The sequence below is a fragment of the Eumetopias jubatus genome, unplaced genomic scaffold, assembly GCF_037043125.1.
Source record: "Eumetopias jubatus isolate StellerSeaLion01/CBP00866 unplaced genomic scaffold, mEumJub1_p1.0 scaffold_16, whole genome shotgun sequence".
NCBI classification, from domain to species: Eukaryota; Metazoa; Chordata; class Mammalia; order Carnivora; family Otariidae; genus Eumetopias; species Eumetopias jubatus.
The window spans coordinates 60,299,445-60,318,108 of NW_028274822.1; the positions used below are offsets into that span (position 1 = coordinate 60,299,445).

The 18,664-nt window shown below is 54.9% G+C and overlaps 1 pseudogene; it reads left to right on the forward strand.

Annotated features, from left to right (window-relative positions):
• Positions 1–13,744: 13,744 nt before the first annotated feature.
• LOC148162280 (sodium channel protein type 10 subunit alpha-like) overlaps positions 13,745–18,664 on the forward strand; it is a 32,220-nt pseudogene continuing 27,300 nt past the window's right edge.

Below are 18,664 nucleotides of genomic sequence, written 5' to 3' on the forward strand. Positions count from 1 at the left end.
GGGTCTCTCAGGCCACAGTCCCATATTATTGCTTTCCTTACCATCCCCACCCAACAATTGTGGGGGATACTTTTGCTTCTTGAGACAAAGTGAGTTTGCTTGGACTGGGACACAGTAAGAAAGGTTATTTTCTTTTTTTAAAAAAGATTTTCTTTATTTAAGAGACAGAAAGAGAGAGAGCATGATGGGGGGTGCAGAGGGAGAGGGAGAGGCAGACTCGCCACTGAGCAGAGAGCCTGATGCTGGGCTCGATCCCAGGGCTCCGGGATCATGACCTAAGCCCAAGGCAGATGCTTAACTGGCTGAGCCATCCAGGCGCCCTGAAAGCAAGTTATTTTCATGGAGCCCATAAGACAGACAAGAGTCGAGTATGTGGAGTTCTCTGGTTTCTGAAGCATAAGCTACACCAGAGAAGTAGAGCTGCTGTTGGTCACAGGCAAAGATGGGGGAAGATGGGTCAGAGCATTTAATTGGGGGGGGGGGTAGATGTTTTTCTTACTTCCCTGTGGAAGGGTAGCTCTTGGTGGCACAGGGGCTGTGCTCAGCTCTGTGATGCTGGGAGTCAGTCTCATCCTCAGGCTGCAGGCCAGGGGTGAACAAGGAGGTCATGATGATAAGCCAGGAGCAGGAATGTTGGCCTGGGATTCCTGAAGACCCATCACTGGTGTCCTAGGTCACAGACTCAGGGGCTTTGCCTGGGACACCTTGCTCCCAGCCATCATGATAACCTCCAAAGTGTCTGCTGCACTCCGTGTGACCAAGGTGACTCATCATTGGGACGCTACTGAGAGCTTCAGAGGGAGTGTTGTTGCACATATCAGGGGGTTTTTGATACTTCACAACCCTGTCTGACACCCTGCGTGCATAAAAGCTCCTACAGGGCAGAAAAGGAGAGGAGGACACACATCACTTCCCATGGGCTCTGGAAACCCACCCATGGGAGCTCATGAGGGGTGAGCGGTATCACCTGTGGGGAGGTCACATATGGGACTCAGCGGTTTCCTAGGAATGCTGGATTCTCTCCCCTTCACCCTCCCCAGCCCCTGAAATAGGTTTGCTGGCTTCCGGTAGCAAAAGTCCCCCATGCCTAACCCCCGTGTCCTTGACATGACAGTGGAAGACACAGGCAGCACAGCAGTGAGCCAGGCCAGCTCTGAGCCCTGACCTCCCCCAGGCCTGCATTTGCCATCTTCCTGCCTCATTTCAGGAGCACAGTCTACCTCCGCCAGCCTCTCAGATGGGACTGGGACGGAGGGTCTCTCCGGGGGCTTCGGGAGCAGAAGCCATGTCTACAGGACTGTCCACCTGCTGGGATGGTGCCTCGCTCTGACCAAGAAAGCTAGTAGCCATTGCTCGTTTCTTTCACTGGGTATAAGTTCAGTTTTTGCTGTGATTTTGTTTGTTTCTTATTTGATTTGTTTCCTTCATTCTTGTCTAAGACTAAAGTTTCATTGACGGGAACTTGACAGAGAAGGATTCTAGCTCCTGGCAGAGGCTCCTGGACAAGGTCCTGTGGGTGTCCCCACAGCTGCTCCATCCACCCAATCCTGGGTCCCACTCACAGCAGCCATAACTCAGAGCAGGTCAGGGATTTTTTCTACTTCCCCTTCGGCCTGTGTCACTGTGAGAAGCACCACCGTCTCCAACAAGACAGTGATAGTCCGCCTCGGCCTCAGCCTGCAGCCCCGAGATGCTCAGAAGCCCTGCATTGGCCGAGGCGTCTTTGGAGCCCGAGAAGCAGCTGGAGACCCCGGAGCCCTGGTGCTTATCGGAGTCTGAGGAGAACCTCAGCAGACACCAGGGAGGGCTCCCTGGCCGCTGCTGGATCCAGTACGTGCAGTAGCCGCCAACACTGATGTCCCTGCTCAGGGTGCAGGTGAGTCTGGCCGCCGTTCCCGGAGATGCCGAGAGGGAGGGCGGCCGTGTCAGCACGGGCTGGGACAGGGAGGCTGCAGACACACACACTCATGGGTGATGGGGCATTTCCACTGGGAGCTTCTCAGTCTTAGGGGCTGATAATATCTGGGAAGATCCCAAGAAGTCAGATGATGTCCCTACCTGAGCAGAGAGAGAGGAACAGGAAGAGGAGAGGAGTCCAAGCCATGATGACACAGCCCTTGGTCCCCACAGTGGAACTGGGCTGTCCCAGGCTTGCCTTATCCTCCCTACTGTCCCCATGCAAATGAGGGTGCTCTTTATGCAAATTTGCACCCCCTTTCAGACTCGCTCAGACTCCACCTGATCAGTGAATCAGGATCCTGAGAGGGGACTGAGGGCAAGGCCTGCTCTGAGTGGGACCCAGGAGGGGGTGGAGGGAGCAGCTGTGGGAAGCCCCATGCTGGGTCTGGTTTAAAGAACATGGATACATGTCTGTGATTTGAGACGCTTATAACATAGAGAGGAAAGTCGTGAAGAAATAAACACTCCTGTGGAAATGAGAATGCCTACAAAACATAACTCAGAGAGAAGAGTGAGATTATCCCCCCCCTTGGGACATTCTGGGAGCTCCTCTTCTGAGGGGACTTTCAAGCATGTCTCAGGAGAGGGGTGACCGTGTTCTCCATATGAGCTCATAGAAGAGAAAATCAAAACAGGGTGTGAAGATGCTCAAACCGTGAAGGGACACCGCAATTTCACAGAGTGACGAAACGATCTGGTGACAGTGTGCACAGGGGAATAGAGGACGGACACAGCAGGGCAGGACTGAAGAGCCTACGTGGTCAAGGAAGAGCAACTGAGGCAGGGAAAGAGGAGACGCGGACGCAGGCGGCTGTGCTCCCAGGAGACACGCAGGCTGTGGAGCAGAAGGAACGCGGGGAGAGAAGGAGGAAGAGTAGAGTGGGAACTGGGGGTTTCTGCTCCGACTGCCCCGTCCGACGGCACTGCTGTTCACTGCAGCGGAGCATGAGGTAAGGAGATGCTTCTCTGTTCATAAAAGCGTTGAAGATCTGAGAAATAAGTAGAAACCCTGAAGTTCAAACTCAGAAATGGTGGACCCTGACCTTGAGTGGCAGCAAGCAGGGACCGCGGCCTGCGTCTGGTGTCCAGGTGTGGTGAGCAGTCCCTGGTGCGGGTGTGGACATGAGGGAGGGACAGGAGGCTGGGACAGAAACCTGGACACCACCCACGTGTCCAGAACGGGTGAGAGGAGTCCTGCAAGCAAAGTCGCTCAGTCCAGGCTGGCTCCCATAGCAGACCCTTCAGCATTCCTGCAGCGTGTGTGTTAGCGACGTCCTACCTGCTGCTCAGGATACCGAGTGGTGAGCTGGGTGAGCTGTCTTTCTCATACACATGTTCAGGGAGGACTGAGGACAGTGAAGATGTGGTTGGTGGTGATGATTGTAGACCTTTAAACTCAAGGGTGAGCTCAGGACAGGTCCTGAGGATGCATGAGTGTGGAGCATCCAAGGTCAGGCTGAAATGCCTTGGACAGTGAGCATCATGAAGAAGTGGGGATGGAGAAGAACCCAAACTTCTCACCCTACCTGCACATCCCCAGGACCTCTAGCCACAAGGAGGCAGAGTTGCAGGCTCTCTCTCATCCCCTCAGCCTTTGGGAGGAAGAGCACTGCCTTCTGGTCACTGCCCCCTACCTCCACTTCCTCTTCCTGGTGTCTGTCATGAGGAGTGGACTGGGAGGACCCACGTGAGCTCTGAGCTTCCCGGGGTCAAGGCAGCTGGGCCCTGGGCCCAGACTCAAGCAGACACTGCATTCCCAGCTGCCCTCACCCCATGGACCCCAGGAACAGGTTCCACAGTGCCGCTGCTAACCCCAGCTCTCGTCCCCCCTGACTGAGATGAGGGGACAGGAGACCAGAGCAGAGATCCCCCTGCTTCCAGCACTGTGGGTCCCTTGCCCACTCTCCATGGAGGATGGGCCACATTTGGACCATCCTTAGACTGGAGCCCCATGGCCACACTCAGAATTTCCTGCTGTGGCTCCTCACGGAGGACTGTCTCTAACTGTCCCCACTTCTCCAGTGCTTCTCCACTAACAGGGTGCAGTGAGGTGTCAGAACCCATCTCCAGTGCAAGGAGCAAAAGGACAAAGGCCCCAGTGCCTCTGCCCCCATGACTCTCAAATTGGTACCCAAGAAAGCTGGTCTGTCTCTGTCTTTCTGTGTGTCTCTGTCTCTGTCTCCCACCCCCAGCTCCTTCCTCTGTCAGCTGAGGCTCTATCCACATTCCTGGTGGGGAGGGCATGGGCTCACTCTTTCTCAACCCATGACCTTGATCTGTGGCCCCAGGTGTGCTGTGTAATTTCCAGGTCTTGTAAGTAACAAACCTGTATTTTTCAAAGATTCCTGTGGTTCTAGCTGAAGGATAACTTGTAGTCATAATAAGAACCACAAAGGTGGGTCCACCACTGCATCGGTTACGGAGTGGATGAGACCTGCACAAAACAGGAACTTCTGATCCTGGAGGAAGAATGCTGGCTCCCACCGTCTGTGACCACTGACTTCATTGTTCAATTCAGGCATGGCTCAGAAACATCACAATTATTGATCACCCACGCCATCAGACACAAGTCCATCAAATGGAGAAAGGGTCTCATGTACAGTTTCCCATACAGGCTCCCCTTCTTTTCAAAATCCTCAGGTCATCAGCCCTTTGCCCCACCCTTTCAGTGAGGTGGCTTCCTACCTTTTTAGAGCAGCGAATGGGATGATGTCACATTGTGCACTCCGTCATGGACCCCAGACTTCCTAGATGACTTTATGTGCACGCACTAAGGTGTTGTCACTGTGCTATAGAGTTTACTGAGCTGTGACAACACAGCAGTGTGGTGCGGCTGCTTCACAGTGTCCTGTGTAAGAGCGACACCACCATAAATCCTGTTCTTGCATATCCATCCTCCTGCTGCTTCCTCCACCTGCTCTCCACCACTGACTAGATTTGTGCCTCTTCTAAAATGTAGTTCAATTATAGTTATATTAAATGTGGCACTTTACATGTCCTTCTTTCTGAGCGCCTGGGTGGCTCAGTTGGTTAGGCGACTGCCTTCCACTCAGGTCATGGAGTCCCAGGATCGATTCTCGCAGGGGGCTCCCTGCTCAGCGGGGAGTCTGCTTCTCCCTCTGACCCTCCCCCCACCTCATGCTCTCTCTCTCTATCTCGTTCTCTCTCTCAAGTAAATAAATAAAATCTTTTTAAAAATGTTCTCCTTTCTGAAGAAATATGTATTTAAACTTCATGTATACTACTGTGACTTCATAGGTCATTTATTTTTGTCTGCTTTTGTTTTGTGGTTTTTTTTCCTTCCAAGTTTTTATTTAAAGTCTAGTTAACATATCTGGTAAAATTGGTTTCAGGTATAGAATTTAGTGATTCGTCATTTACATAGTGCTGATCACAACAAGTGCCCTCCTTAACACCCATCACCCCTTTAGCCCAACCCCACCCACCTCCCTCCATCAACCCTCGGCTTATTCTCTATAGTTAAGAGACTCTTATGGTTTGCTTCCCTCTCTCTCTCTTTTTTTTTTCCTCCTTCCCATATGATCACTTGTTTTGTTTCTTAAGTTCCACTTAGGAGTGAAATCATACAGAATTTGTCTTTCTCTGACTGACTTATTTTGCTTAGTATAATACATGTTATCTCCTTCCACATTGTTGCAAATGGAAAGATTTCATTCTTTTTGATGGCTGAGCAATAATCTACTATATATATATATATATGTATATATATATATATATATATGCCACATCTTCTTTATCCATTCATCAGTCATTGGACATTTGGGCTCTTTCCATAGTTAGGCTATTGTGGATAATGCTGCTATAAACATTGGGTGCATGTACCCCTTTGAACCAGTATTTGCATATCCTTTGTGTAAATACCTAGCAGTGCAATTGCTGGATCATGGGGTAGAAAGCTGACTAATATCCCAGTGTACAAATGTATAACCTCTTGGAGGACATGTTTGTCACATCAAGTCTTAGGGATTATTAAAAACCTGGTATAAACATCCATGTGCAGTTCTGATTGCTTTCGCATACGGTGATTATGAACAAATCTTCTATAACTATCACATGCAGGATCTTCTCTACAGAAATATTGTTTCGGTTTCACCTTTTCTAATTTGTAGTTTGGCACATTTCCCATATTCCCCACAAGTATCTGTGTCCGTCAGAAAAACATATATATACTTCATTTTGCCTGAGTGTCACTGCGATTGCCATGTCTGTGTGGATTCCCATATGTACAATATGAAATTTGATTGATTTTCTCCTATTAATCTGTCTCATGTCAATTTGATTCTTAGTCCAGATAGAAGGATCTTGAAATGGACAGGACATTCCTGCTTCCTGACAGTAGTACAGGAGACACAACAGGAAGGAAGGACTGATGTTTTTCATGTACACGTGTTTAGTATTGTTGGTGTTCTCCAGACCCTGGGGGATGAGCATTCGGGCTCCATTCCCTCACCCAGGTGAGCTCCCGGGACCCCCGTGCTGGCTCAAGAAACAGCCTAATCTGTGTGTCACTCCTCCCTCCTCAAGGACACGTCTCCCCACAGAGGAGTCTCCCCTACAGGAGCCTCCGCAGAAGCTTCTCAGTAGAAGAGACTCAGAGACAAGGCCTGTGCGCCGAGGAGTTTTTGTCTCACGTCCTCTTTGTCTGAGACACTGTGAATAATGAGAGCTATGTTCTGTAGCACAGTAACGGGCAGCGTCGTCCTCAGCCTGCAGCCCAGAGATGAGCTCCTGCATTGGCCGAGGCATCTCTGGATCCAGAGAAGCGGTTGGGGACCCCAGGGCCTTGGTACTTAAATGAATTGTAGTACAAGAGATGCTGGGAAGGGCTCCCTGGCTTCTGCTGGTGCCAGTTTGTGTGGTAGCTGCCAACACTGAAGCCGCTGCTCAGGGTGCAGGTGACTGTCTGTTGTTCCAGGAGCTGCAGAGAGGGAGGGTGGCTGGGTCAGCACGGGCTGGGACAGGGAGCCTGAAAACACACACACTCATGGGTGATGGGGCAGGGACCAGGGTAAGGGTTCTCAGTGTCGGAGCCAGAGGGTCTGATGGAGCCTGGGAACTGGGACCTGAATCCCAGCTTCAACTCACTTCACCTCTACACAGGGTGGCAACATTTTCAACTGTGCTTGTGTGCCAACCTGGGGAATGGGTCCCAGCAGAATTCCAAGGGAGATATAAGCAACGGGCCAAAGGCACCTCTCGACTCGCTCTTGTTTCGTGAAGCTAGATCGTCTGCCCCGTATGTGCGTGTAGTCCTAAGTGCCCTCCACCTAACATCACGGAACAAAACTGTAGAGACCCCGTGCCTCAGCAAAGAGCGCCCTTCCTGAGCGCGAACTACATCTGTTGTGTGTTTGTGAAAGCGTGAAAAAAGACATAAATGTAACTCTGACTGAGAAACAGACCTGTAAGGAAGGTTGTCCTCGTCTCACCTCATGTTATAGGGTGTTAGCACTGCTGTACCCTGTGTGCCTGGGTGCCTAGGTACCAGGCCACTAACATGAAGAATCAAGGCTGTAGAGTTACTGGCTTTAGCTAACATTGTGGTTCCTGAAGCGGGAGGAAATGCACAGTGTACGTCTGTGAGACACGGGGGAAAGGTTTCCACACGTGAAATCGAGGGAGAAAGAGGGTCGCACAGGAAGCAGCTGTCTATTCACCTCTTGTTTCATGAGGCTAATAGCGTATCCCCGTGTGTGCGTGCAGGCCTAAAACCAGCCACTTAACTCAAAGAAACAAAGGGTAGAGAATTCGTGCTTCACCTTAAAAAGTCTTTGCGGAGATTGGAAGCCTTTTGTTGTGTGCGTGCGTGAGACCACTGCAAGTGAGTCCCAAACTTAAATCCTAGGGGATTCAGGCTGCGGCAGAAGGCAGAACACGCCTCCCCACTTATTTCATGAAGCTAGCACTGCGACCCCACTTTTGCATGCAAGTCTAATTGCTACCGTACTAACGCTGAGAAACAGCACTGTAGAGGGACCGTGTTTTAGATAGCATCGCTGTTCCAGAGGGGGGAAACACTTAACAGCGTGTGTGCGTGAGAGCCAGGGAAAAGATCACTGGGCGAGAGAAAGGGCTCTGTGCAGAGACACCTCTCGAATCAGCTCTAGTTTCAGGAAGCTAGCACGCCTACTGCATGTGTGCGTGGAGGCCTAAGTTCCAGGCGCCTCCTTTGAAGGAACAACACTGTAGAGAACCCGCGCTTTAGCTACCGCCGAAGTCTCAGTGGGAGGAAGCAGTATACTGTGTACTGTGGGTGAGAGCCTGGGGGAAGGATTCCCTACGAAAGCCCGAGGAAGAAAAAGGCGGTGCCGAAGACACCTCTCGACTCAGCTCTTGTTTCTGAGGCTAGTACCGTTGTCCTGTGTGTGCGTGCAGGCTGAATCTCAACGACCTATCTCGAAGGAACCATACAGTAGAGACTCCAAGCTTCAGCTAAAATAGTTGTTCCCCGAGGGTGGACGCATTTTATTGTGGGAATGCGTGAGAGCACTGAGAGTGAGTCCAAAACCATATTCTGCGTGAGAGTCAGGCCACGGCAGAAGGCAGAGCAAGACTCGCCAATTGTTTCCTGAACCTGCCACCGCGGCCCCACATTGGCATGGAATGGGTCCCAGCAGAATTGCAAGGGAGAAATAAGCATGGGCCCAAGGCACCTCTCGACTGAACTCTTGTTTCCTGAAGCTAGGTCGTCTGCACCTTGTGTGTGCGTAGTCCTAAGTGCCATCCACCTAACGCAAAGGAACAAAACTGTAGAGATCCCCTTCCTCAGCAAAGAGCGCCCCCCTGAGTGCGAATTTAATCTGTTCTGGTTTTTGAAAGCATGAGAAATGGGACGTAAACGTAACCCTCACTGAGAAAAAGACCTGTAAAGAAGGTTGCTCTCGACTCACTTCATGTTATACTGGGTTAGCACAGCTCTATCCTGTGTGCCTGGATGCCTAATACCAGGCCAATAGGCCGAAGTATCAATGCTGTAGAGTTACTAAATTTAGCTAACATTGTGGTTCCTGAAGCGGGAGGAAATTCACAGTGTACGTCTGGGAGACCCGGGGAAAGGGTCCCATACGTGAAGTCGAAGGAAAAACAGGGTCACGCCGGAAGCAGCTGTCAACTCAGCTCCTGTATCAGGAGGCTAATAGCGTTGCCCCTATGTGTGTGTAGGCCTAACACAAGGCAACTAAACTGAAGAAAAAACTGTAGAGGAACCGTGCTTCCACTTAAAGCCTTTGATGAGATTAGAAGCCCTTGGTTGTGTAAGTGCGTGAGACCCCTGCAAGTGAGTCCCAAACCGAAATCAAAGAGGATTCAGGACACGGCAGAAGGCAGAACACAGCTCCCCGCTTGTTTCAGGAAGCCAAGCCTGTGGCCCCACATTGCCCAGGAAGCCTAACTGCTGGCCTACTAAATAAAGAAAGAGCAGTGGAGAGGGACCGGGTTTTGGCGAGAGCATCGCTATACCGGGCGGTGAAAGCACTTGCGGTGCGTGTCCTTGACAGACTGGGAAAAGATCCCTTCAATCGCTGGGCGAGAGAAACGGCTTCGTGCAGAGGCACCTCTCGAATCAGCTCTAGTTTCAACGAAGCCAGCGCTCCTCCCGCCTGGGTCCTTGGAGGCCCGTGCCCGAAGCGCCTCCTTGGAAGCAACAACGCTGAGGGGAAACCGTGCTTTTGCTCCCGCCGATCACTGGGTGGGAGTAAGTCATGAACCGTGCACTGTGGCTGGGTGCCCGGGGAACGGCCTCCCTACGTAAAGCCGAGGGAGACAAAGACCGGAGGCTGAGACGCCTCTCGACTCAGCTCTCGTTTCTGGGGCTAGTACCGTTGCCCTGTGTGTGCGGGTAGCCCGAAAGCCAACCACATACCTCGGAGGAACCACACAGTAGGAAGTCCGTGCTTCTGCGAAAATCTCCGTTCCTTAGGGTGGAATCTCTCTTCTGTGTGCGTGCGAGAGAGCCCTCCCGGGGAGTCCAACACCGTCCCCTAGGTGAGACTCGGGCCAAGGCAGAAGGCAGAACATGACTTCCCCTGGTTTCAGCAAGCCAGCCCTACGGCCCAACTTCTGCAGACAAGTCTAGTGGCTGGCGTGCAGCTCGAAGCAGCACCGGGAAGAGAAACCGTGCTTCAGCTACCGCCGACCTACCCGGGAAACAAAGCCGCGAACGGTGTACCGTCGGTGAGAGCCTGGGGAACGGGTCCCATTTCGTACAAGCGAGGGAGAGAAGCAGGCCGGTGCAGAAGGCACCTCTCGGCTCGGCTCTTGCTACCTGAGGCTAACGCCACCGCTCCAGAGTGGTTTGGAAGGCTCAGAGCGCAGCACTGCATCGGCAGGAACGAACCTGTAAGGAAGCCCAGCTTCCACTCCCGTCGCCTCTGCCCAGTGTGGCCCCCTATTCAACTGTGCTTGTGTGCCAACCTGGGGAGTGGGTCGCAGCCGAATTCCAAGGGAGAAAGACCCGCTGCGTCCAAGGCAACTCTCGACTCAACTCCTCTTTCGCGGAGCAGAGCCGTCCGCCCGCTGGGTGCGTTTCATCCTAAGTGCCATCCACCAAGCGCAGAGGAAGAAAACGGTTCCGCTTGGCGACGAAGCGCCTTGCCCAAGAACGCCCTTCCCGAGCGCAAACCTCATCTGCTGTGTGTGTGTTTGTGGAAGCAGGAGAAATGGGACCTAGACGTTATCCTGACTGAGAAAGAGGCCTGCAAGCAAGGCTGCTCTCGACTCCCTTCTTGGGTGAGGAGGTGAGCCCTGCTGTACCCTGTGTGCCTGGATGCCTAGGTACCCGGCAACTACCGCAAAGAATCCAAGCTGTGGAGTTACCGCACGGCAGCTAGCATTGCTGTTCATGGAGCTGGAGGAATAGGACAGTGTTCGTGTAGGAGAAAACGGGGAACCGATCCCATCCGTGAAACCGAGTGAGAAAGAGAAGCGTGCAGAAGGCAGCTCTCACTCACCTCGTGCTTGTTACATGAGGTTGGGCGTGTGGCCCCGTGTGTGCTTGGCCGGGCAGGCATAAACACAGGCACCTCACTCGAGAATGCAACGCTGTAGAGAACCCGTCCTTCCTCTCCCATCGCCCTTCTTCCGACTGGAGGCCTCTGGCCGTGAGTGTGCGTGCGAGTCCTGCAAGGGCCTATGAAACCATATTCTGAGTGAGATTCAGGACGGGGCAGAAGAAGGCAGAAGACGGCTCCCCTCTTCTTTCAGGAAGCCAGGCCTCGGTCCCACATTTCCCAGGAAGCCTAAGTGCTGGCGTACTAACTTAGAAAGAGCAGTGGAGAGGGACCAGCTTTTGGAGAGAGCATCGCTATACCGGGCGGTGAAAGCACTTGCGGTGCGTCTCCTTGAGAGACTGGGAAAAGATCCCTTCAATCGTTGGGCAAGAGAAACGGCTTCGTGCAGGGGTACCTCTCGAATCAGCTCTAGTTTCAATGAAAGCAGCGTTAGTCCCGCCAGGGTGCGAGGAGGCCCGAGCCGCAGGGGGCTCCCTGGAAGGCACAACGCTGTGGGGAAACCGTGCTTTAGCTCCCGCCGTTCACTGGGTGAGAGGATGCCGTGTACCGTGCACTGTGGCTGGGAGCCCGGGGAACGGCCTCCCTATGTAATGCCGAGGGAGACAAAGGCCAGAGCCGGGGACGCCTCTCGACTCAGCTCTCGTTTCTGGGGCTAATACCGTTGCCCCGTGTGTGCGGGCAGGCCGAAAGCCAAACACCTACCTCCGAGGAACCACACTGTAGGGAGTCATGCTTCAGCCAAAATCGCCGTTGCTGAGGGTGGAAGCTTTCTGCTGTGTGCGTACGAGAGAGCCCTGCCGCGGAGTCCAACAGCGTCCTCTGGGTGAGACTCGGGCCGAGGCAGAAGGCAGACACGACTCTGCACTGGTTTCAGCAAGCTAGCCCTGCGGCCCCACTTCTGCAGACAAGTCCAATGGCTAACGTGCAGCTCGAAGCAGGGAAGAGAAACCGTGCTTCAGCTACAGCCGACATCCCCGGGGGAGAAAGCGGCGTACGGTGTACCCTGGGTGAGAGCCTGGGGAACGGGTCCCATTTCGTACAAGCGAGGGAGAGAAGCAGGCCGGTGCGAAGGCACCTCTCAGCTCGGCTCTTGATACCTGAGGCTAATGCCACCGCTCCAGAGTGGTTTGGAAGGCTCAGAGCGCAGCACTGCCTCGGCAGGAACGAGCCTGTAAGGAAGCCCAGCTTCCACTCCCGTCGCCTCTGCCCAGGGTGGCCCCCTATTCAACTGTGCTTGTGTGCCAACCTGGGGAGTGGGTCGCAGCCGAATTCCAAGGGAGAAAGACCCGCTGGGTCCAAGGCAACTCTCGACTCAACTCCTCTTTCGCGGAGCAGAGCCGTCCGCCCGCTGGGTGCGTTTGGTCCTAAGTGCCATCCACCAAGCGCAGAGGAAGAAAACGGTTCCGCTTGCGGACCCACCGCCTCGCCCAAGAACGCCCTTCCCAAGGGCAAACCTCAACTGCTGTGTGTTTGTTTGTGGAAGCAGGAGAAATGGGAACTAGACGTTACGCTCACTGAGAAAGTGGCCTGCAAGCAAGGCTCCTCCTGACTCCCTTCTTGCGTGAGGAGGTGAGCCCTGCTGTACGCTGTGTGTCTGGATGCCTAGGTACCCGGCAACTACTGCAAAGAATCCAAGCTGTGCAGTTACCGCACGGCAGCTAGCATTGTTGTTCTTGGAGCTGGAGGAATCGGGCAGTGTTCGTGTAGGAGAGACCGGGGAACCGATCCCATCCGTGAAACCGAGTGAGAAAGAGAAGCGTTCAGAAGGCAGCTCTCACAAACCTTTTGTTTGTTTCAGGAGGTTGGGCCTGTGTTCCCGTGTGTGCTTGGCCTGGCAGGCATACAGGCAGGCACCTCACTCGAGAAGACAACGCTGTAGAGAACCTGTCCTTCCTCTCCCGTCGCCCTCCTTCAGACTGGACGCCTCTGGCCGTGAGTGTGCGTGCGAGTCCTGCAAGGGCCTATGAAAGCATATTCTGAGTGCGACTCAGGACTTGGCAGAGGAAGGCAGAAGACGGCTCCCCTCTTGTTTCAGGAAGCCAGGCCTCGGCCCCACATTGCCCAGGAAGCCTAACTGCTGGCGTACTAACTCAAGAAAGAGCAGTGGAGAGGGACAGGGTTTTGGAGAGAGCATCGCTATACCGGGCTTGAAAGCACTTGCAGTGAGTGTCCTTGAGAGACTGGGAAAAGATCGCTTCAATCGATGGGCGAGAGAAACGGCTTCATGCAGGGGCAACTCTCCAATGAGCTCTAGTTTCAATGATAGCAGCGTTAGTCCCGCCTGGGTGCGTGGAGGCCCGAGCCGCAGGGGGCTCCCTGGAAGGAACAACGCTGTGGGGAAACCGTGTTTTAGGTCCCGCCGATCACTGGGTAAAAGGATGCCGTGTACCGTGCACTCTGGCTGGGAACCCGGGGAACGGCCTCCCTACGTAAAGCCGAGCGAGACAAAGGCCGGAGCCGGAGACGCCTCTCAACTCAGCTCTCGTTTCTGGGGCTAGTACCGTTGCCCCGTGTGTGCGGGCAGGCCGAAAGTCAAATACCTACCTCGTAGGAACCACAGTGTAGGAAGGCCGTGCTTCGGCGAAGAACGCCTTGCTGAGGGTGGAAGCTTTCTGCTGTGTGCATGCGAGAGAGCCCTGCCGGGGAGTCCAACACCGTCCACTGGGTGAGACTCGGGCCGAGGCAGAAGCAGAACACGACTCCCCACTGGTTTCAGCAAGCCAGCCCTGTGACCCCACTTCTGAAGGCAAGTCCAAATGCTAGCGTGCAGCTCGAAGCAGCACCGGGAAGAGAAACCGTGCTTTAGCTACCGCCGACCTCCCCGGGGGAAAATGAAGTGTCCGGTGTACCGTCGGTGAGAGCCTGGGGAACGTGTCCCATTTCGTACAAGCGAGGGAGAGAAGCAGGCCAGTGCGGAAGGCACTTCGCGGCTCGGCTCTTGCTACCTGAGGCTAACGCCACCGCTCCAGAGGGGTTTGGAAGGCTCAGAGCGCAGCACTGCCTCGGCAGGAACGAGGCTGTAAGGAAGACCAGCTTCCTCTCCCGTCGCCTCTGCCCAGGGTGGCCCCCTTTCCAACTGTGCTTGTGTGCCAACCTGGGGAGTGGGTCGCAGCCGAATTCCAAGGGAGAAAGACCCGCTGCGTCCAAGGCAACTCTCGACTCAACTCCTCTTTCGCGGAGCAGAGCCGTCCGCCCGCTGGGTGCGTTTCATCCTAAGTGCCATCCACCAAGCGCAGAGGAAGAAAACGGTTCCGCTTCGGGACCAAGCGCCTCGGCCAAAAACGCCCTTCCCGAGCGCAAACCTCATCTGCTGTGTGTGTGTTTGTGGAAGCAGGAGAAATGGGACCTAGACGTTACCCTGACTGAGAAAGAGGCCTGCAAGCAAGGCTGCTGTCGACTCCCCTCCTGGGTGAGGAGGTGAGCCCTGCTGTGCCATGTGTGCCTGGATGCCTAGGTACCGGGCACTACCGGAAAGAATCCACGCTTAGAGTTACCGCAGGTTAGCCTGCATTGCTGCTCTTGAAGCTGAAGGAATCGGACAGTGTTCGTGTAGGAGAGACCGGGGAACGGGTCCCACCCGTGAAACCGAGTGAGAAACAGCAGCGTGCGGAAGGCATCTCTCACTCACCTCTTGTTTGTTTCATGAGTTTGGGCGTGTGACCCCGTCTGTGCTTAGCCTGGCAGGCGTAAAGGCAGGGACCTCACTCGAGAAGACAACGCTGTTGAGAACCCCTCCTTCCTCTCCCGTCGCCTTTCTTCAGACTGGAGGCCTCTGGCAGGGAGTGAGCGTGCGAGTCCTGCAAGGGCCTCTGAAACAACATTCTGAGTGAGACTCAGGACGGGGCAGAAGAAGGCAGAAGATGGTTCCCCTCTTGTTTCAGGAAGCCAGGCCTCGGCCCCACGTTGCCCAGGAAGCCTAACTGCTGGCGTACTAACTCAAGAAAGAGCAGTGGAGAGGGACCGGGTTTTGGAGAGAGCATCCCTATACCGGGCGGTCAAAGCACTTGCCGTGCGTGTCCTTGAGAGACTGGGAAAAGATCCCTTCAATAGTTGCGCGAGAGAAACGGCTTCGTGCTTGGGCAACCCTCGAATCAGCTCTAGTTTCAACGAAAGCAGCGTTAGTCCCGCCTGGGTGCATGGAGGCCCGAGCCGCAGGGGGCTCCCTGGAAGGAACAATGCTGTCGGGAAACCATGCTTTAGCTCCTGCCATTCACTGGGTGGGAGGATGCCGTGTACCGTGCACTGTGGCTGGGAGCCCGGGGAACGGCCTCCCTATGTAAAGCCGAGCGAGACAAAGGCCGGAGCCCGGGACGCCTCTCGACTCAGCTCTCGTTTCTGGGGCTAATACCGTTGCCCTGTGTGTGCGGGCAGGCCGAAAGCGAAACACCTACCTCGGAGGAACCACACTGTAGGTAGTCCGTGCTTCAGCGAAAATCGCCGTTGCTGAGGGTGGAAGCTTTCTGCTGTGTGCTTGCGAGAGAGCCCTGCCGCGGAGTCCAACACCGTCCTCTGGGTGAGACTCGGGCCGCGGCAGAAGGCAGAACACGACTCCGCACTGGTTTCAGCAAGCTAGCCCTGCTGCCCCACTTCTGCAGACAAGTCCAATGGCTAGCGTGCAGCTCGAAGCAGCACAGGGAAGAGAAACCGTGCTTCAGGTACCAACGACCTCCCCGGGGGAGAAAGCGGCGTACAGTGTACCATCGGTGAGAGCCTGGGGAACGGGTCCCATTTCGTACAAGCGAGGGAGAGAAGCAGGCCGGTGCGGAAGGCACCTCTCGGCTCGGCTCTTCCTACCTGAAGCTAACGCCACCGCTCCAGAGTGGTTTGGAAGGCTCAGAGCGCAGCACTGCCTCGGCAGGAACGAGCATGAAAGGAAGCCCAGCTTCCACTCCCGTCGCCTCTGCCCAGGGTGGACCCCTATTCAACTGTGCTTGTGTGCCAAACTTCGGAGTGGGTCGCAGCCGAATTCCAAGGGAGAAAGACCCTTGCGTCCAAGGGTACTCTCGACTCAACTCCTCTTTCGCGGAGCAGAGCCGTCCGCCCGCTGGGTGCGGTTCATCCTAAGTGCCATCCACCAAGCACAGAGGAAGAAAACGGTTCCGCTTGGGGACCAAGCGCCTCGGCCAAAAACGCCTTTCCCGAGCGCAAACCTCATCTGCTGTGTGTGTGTTTGTGGAAGCAGGAGAAATGGGACCTAGACGTTACCCTGACTGGGAAAGAGGCCTGCAAGCAAGGCTGCTGTCGACTCCCCTCCTGGGTGAGGAGGTGAGCCCTGCTGTACCCTGTGTGCCTGGATGCCTAGGTACCGAGCACTACCGGAAAGAATCCGCGCTGTAGTGTTACCACAGGGTAGCCTGCATTGCTTCTCTTGAAGCTGAAGGAATCGGACAGTGTTCGTGTAGGAGTCCCACGGTCTCCTTCATCCTCTCCACTGCTCTTTCTTGAGTTAGTACGCCAGCAGTTAGGCTTCCTGGGCAATGTGGGGCCACATGCCTGGCTTCCTGAAACAAGAGGGGAGCCGTCTTCTGCCTTCTTCTGACCCCTCCTGAGTCTCACTCAGAATGTGGTTTCAGAGGCCCTTGCAGGACTCGCACGCTCACTCCCTGCCAGAGGCCTTCATTCTGAAGAAAGGCGACGGGAGAGGAAGGACGGGTTCTCTACAGCGTTGTCTTCTTGAGTGAGGTGCCTGCATTTACGCCTGCCAGCCTAAGCACAGACGGGGTCACACGCCCAGACTCATGAAACAAACAAGAGGTGAGTGAGAACTGCCTTCCACACGCTCCTGTTTTCAGACGGTTTCACGGGTGGGACCGTGAACGTCGAGCGTGCAGCTCGAATCCGCACCGGGAAGAGAAACCGTGCTTCAGCTACCGCCGACCTACCCGGGGGAGAAAGCCGCGTACGGTGTACCGTCGGTGAGAGCCTGGGGAACGGGTCCCATTTCGTACAAGCGGGGGAGAGAAGCAGGACGGTGCGGAAGGCTCCTCTAGGCTCGGCTCTTGCTACCTGAGTCTAACGCCACTGTTCCAGAGTGGTTTGGAAGGCTCATTGCGCAGCACTGGCTCGGCAGGAACGAGCCTGTAAGGAAGCCCAGCTTCCACTTCCGTCGCCTCTGCCCAGGGTGGCCCCCTATTCAACTGTGCTTGTGTGCCATCCTGGGGAGTGTGTCGCAGCCGAATTCCAAGGGAGAAAGGCCCGCTGCGTCCAAGGCAACTCTCGACTCAACTCCTCTTTCGCGGAGCAGAGCCGTCTGCCCGCTGGGTGCTTTTCATCCTAAGTGCCATCCACCAAGCGCAGAGGAAAACGGTTCCGCTTGGGGACCCAGCGCCTCGGCCAAGAAAGCCCTTCCCGAGCGCAAACCTCATCTGCTGTGTGTTTGTTTGTGGAAGCAGGAGAAATGGGACCTAGACGTTACCCTGACTGAGAAAGAGGCCTGCAAGCAAGGCTGCTCTCGACTCCCTTCTTGGGTGAGGAGGTGAGCCCTGCTGTACCCTGTTTGCCTGGATGCCTAGGTACCCGGCAACTACCGCAAAGAATCCAGGCTGTGGAGTTCCCGCACGGCATCTAGCATTGCTGTACTTGGAGCTGGAGGAATAAGACGGTGTTCGTGTAGGAGAGACCGGGGTACCGATCCCATCCGTGAAACCGAGTGAGAAAGAGAACCGTGAAGAAGGCAGCTCTCACAAACCTTTTGTTTGTTTCATGAGGCGGGGCCTGTGTTCCCGTGTGTGCTTGGCTTGCAGGCGTAAAGGCAGGCACCTCACTCGAGAAGACAACGCTGTAGAGAACCCGTCCTTCCTCTCCCGTCGCCTTTCTTCAGACTGGAGGCCTCTGGCCGTGAGTGTGCGTGCGAGTCCTGCAAGGGCCTATGAAACCATATTCTGACTGCGACTGAGGACGGGGCAGAAGAAGGCAGAAGACGGCTCCCCTCTTGTTTCAGGAAGCCAGGCCTCGGCCCACGTTGCCCAGGAAGCCTAACTGCTGGCGTACTAACTCAAGAGAGCAGTGGAGAGGGACAGGGTTTTGGAGAGAGCATCGCTATACCGGGCGGTGAAAGCACTTGCGGTGCGTGTCCTTGAGAGACTGGGAGAAGATCCCTTCAATAGATGCACGAGAGAAACGGCTTCGTGCTTGGGCAACTCTCGAATCAGCTCTAGTTTCAACGATAGCAGCGTTAGTCCCGCCAGGGTGCGTGGAGGCCCGTGCCGTAGGGGGCTCCCTGGAAGGAACAACGCTGTGGAGAAACCGTGCTTTAGCTCCCGCCGATCACTGGGTGGGAGAAAGTCATGAACCGTGCACTGTGGCAAGGCCCCGGGGAACGGCCTCCCTACGTAAAGCCGAGGGAGACAAAGGCCGGAGACGGAGACGCCCCTCGACTCAGCTCTCGTTTCTGGGGCTAGTGCCGTGGCGTGTGTGTGCGGCTAGGCCGAAAGCCCACCACCTACCTCCGAGGAACCACACTGTAGGAAGTCCGTGCTTCTGCGAAAATCTCCGTTCCTGAGGGTGGAATCTTTCTGCTGTGTGCGTGCGAGAGAGCCCTCCCAGGGAGTCCAACACCGTCCTCTGGGTGAGACTCGGGCCGAGGCAGAAGGCAGAACATGACTCCCCACTGGTTTCACTAAGCCAGCCCTGTGGCCCAACTTCTGCAGGCAAGTCTAGTGGCTAGCATGCAGCTC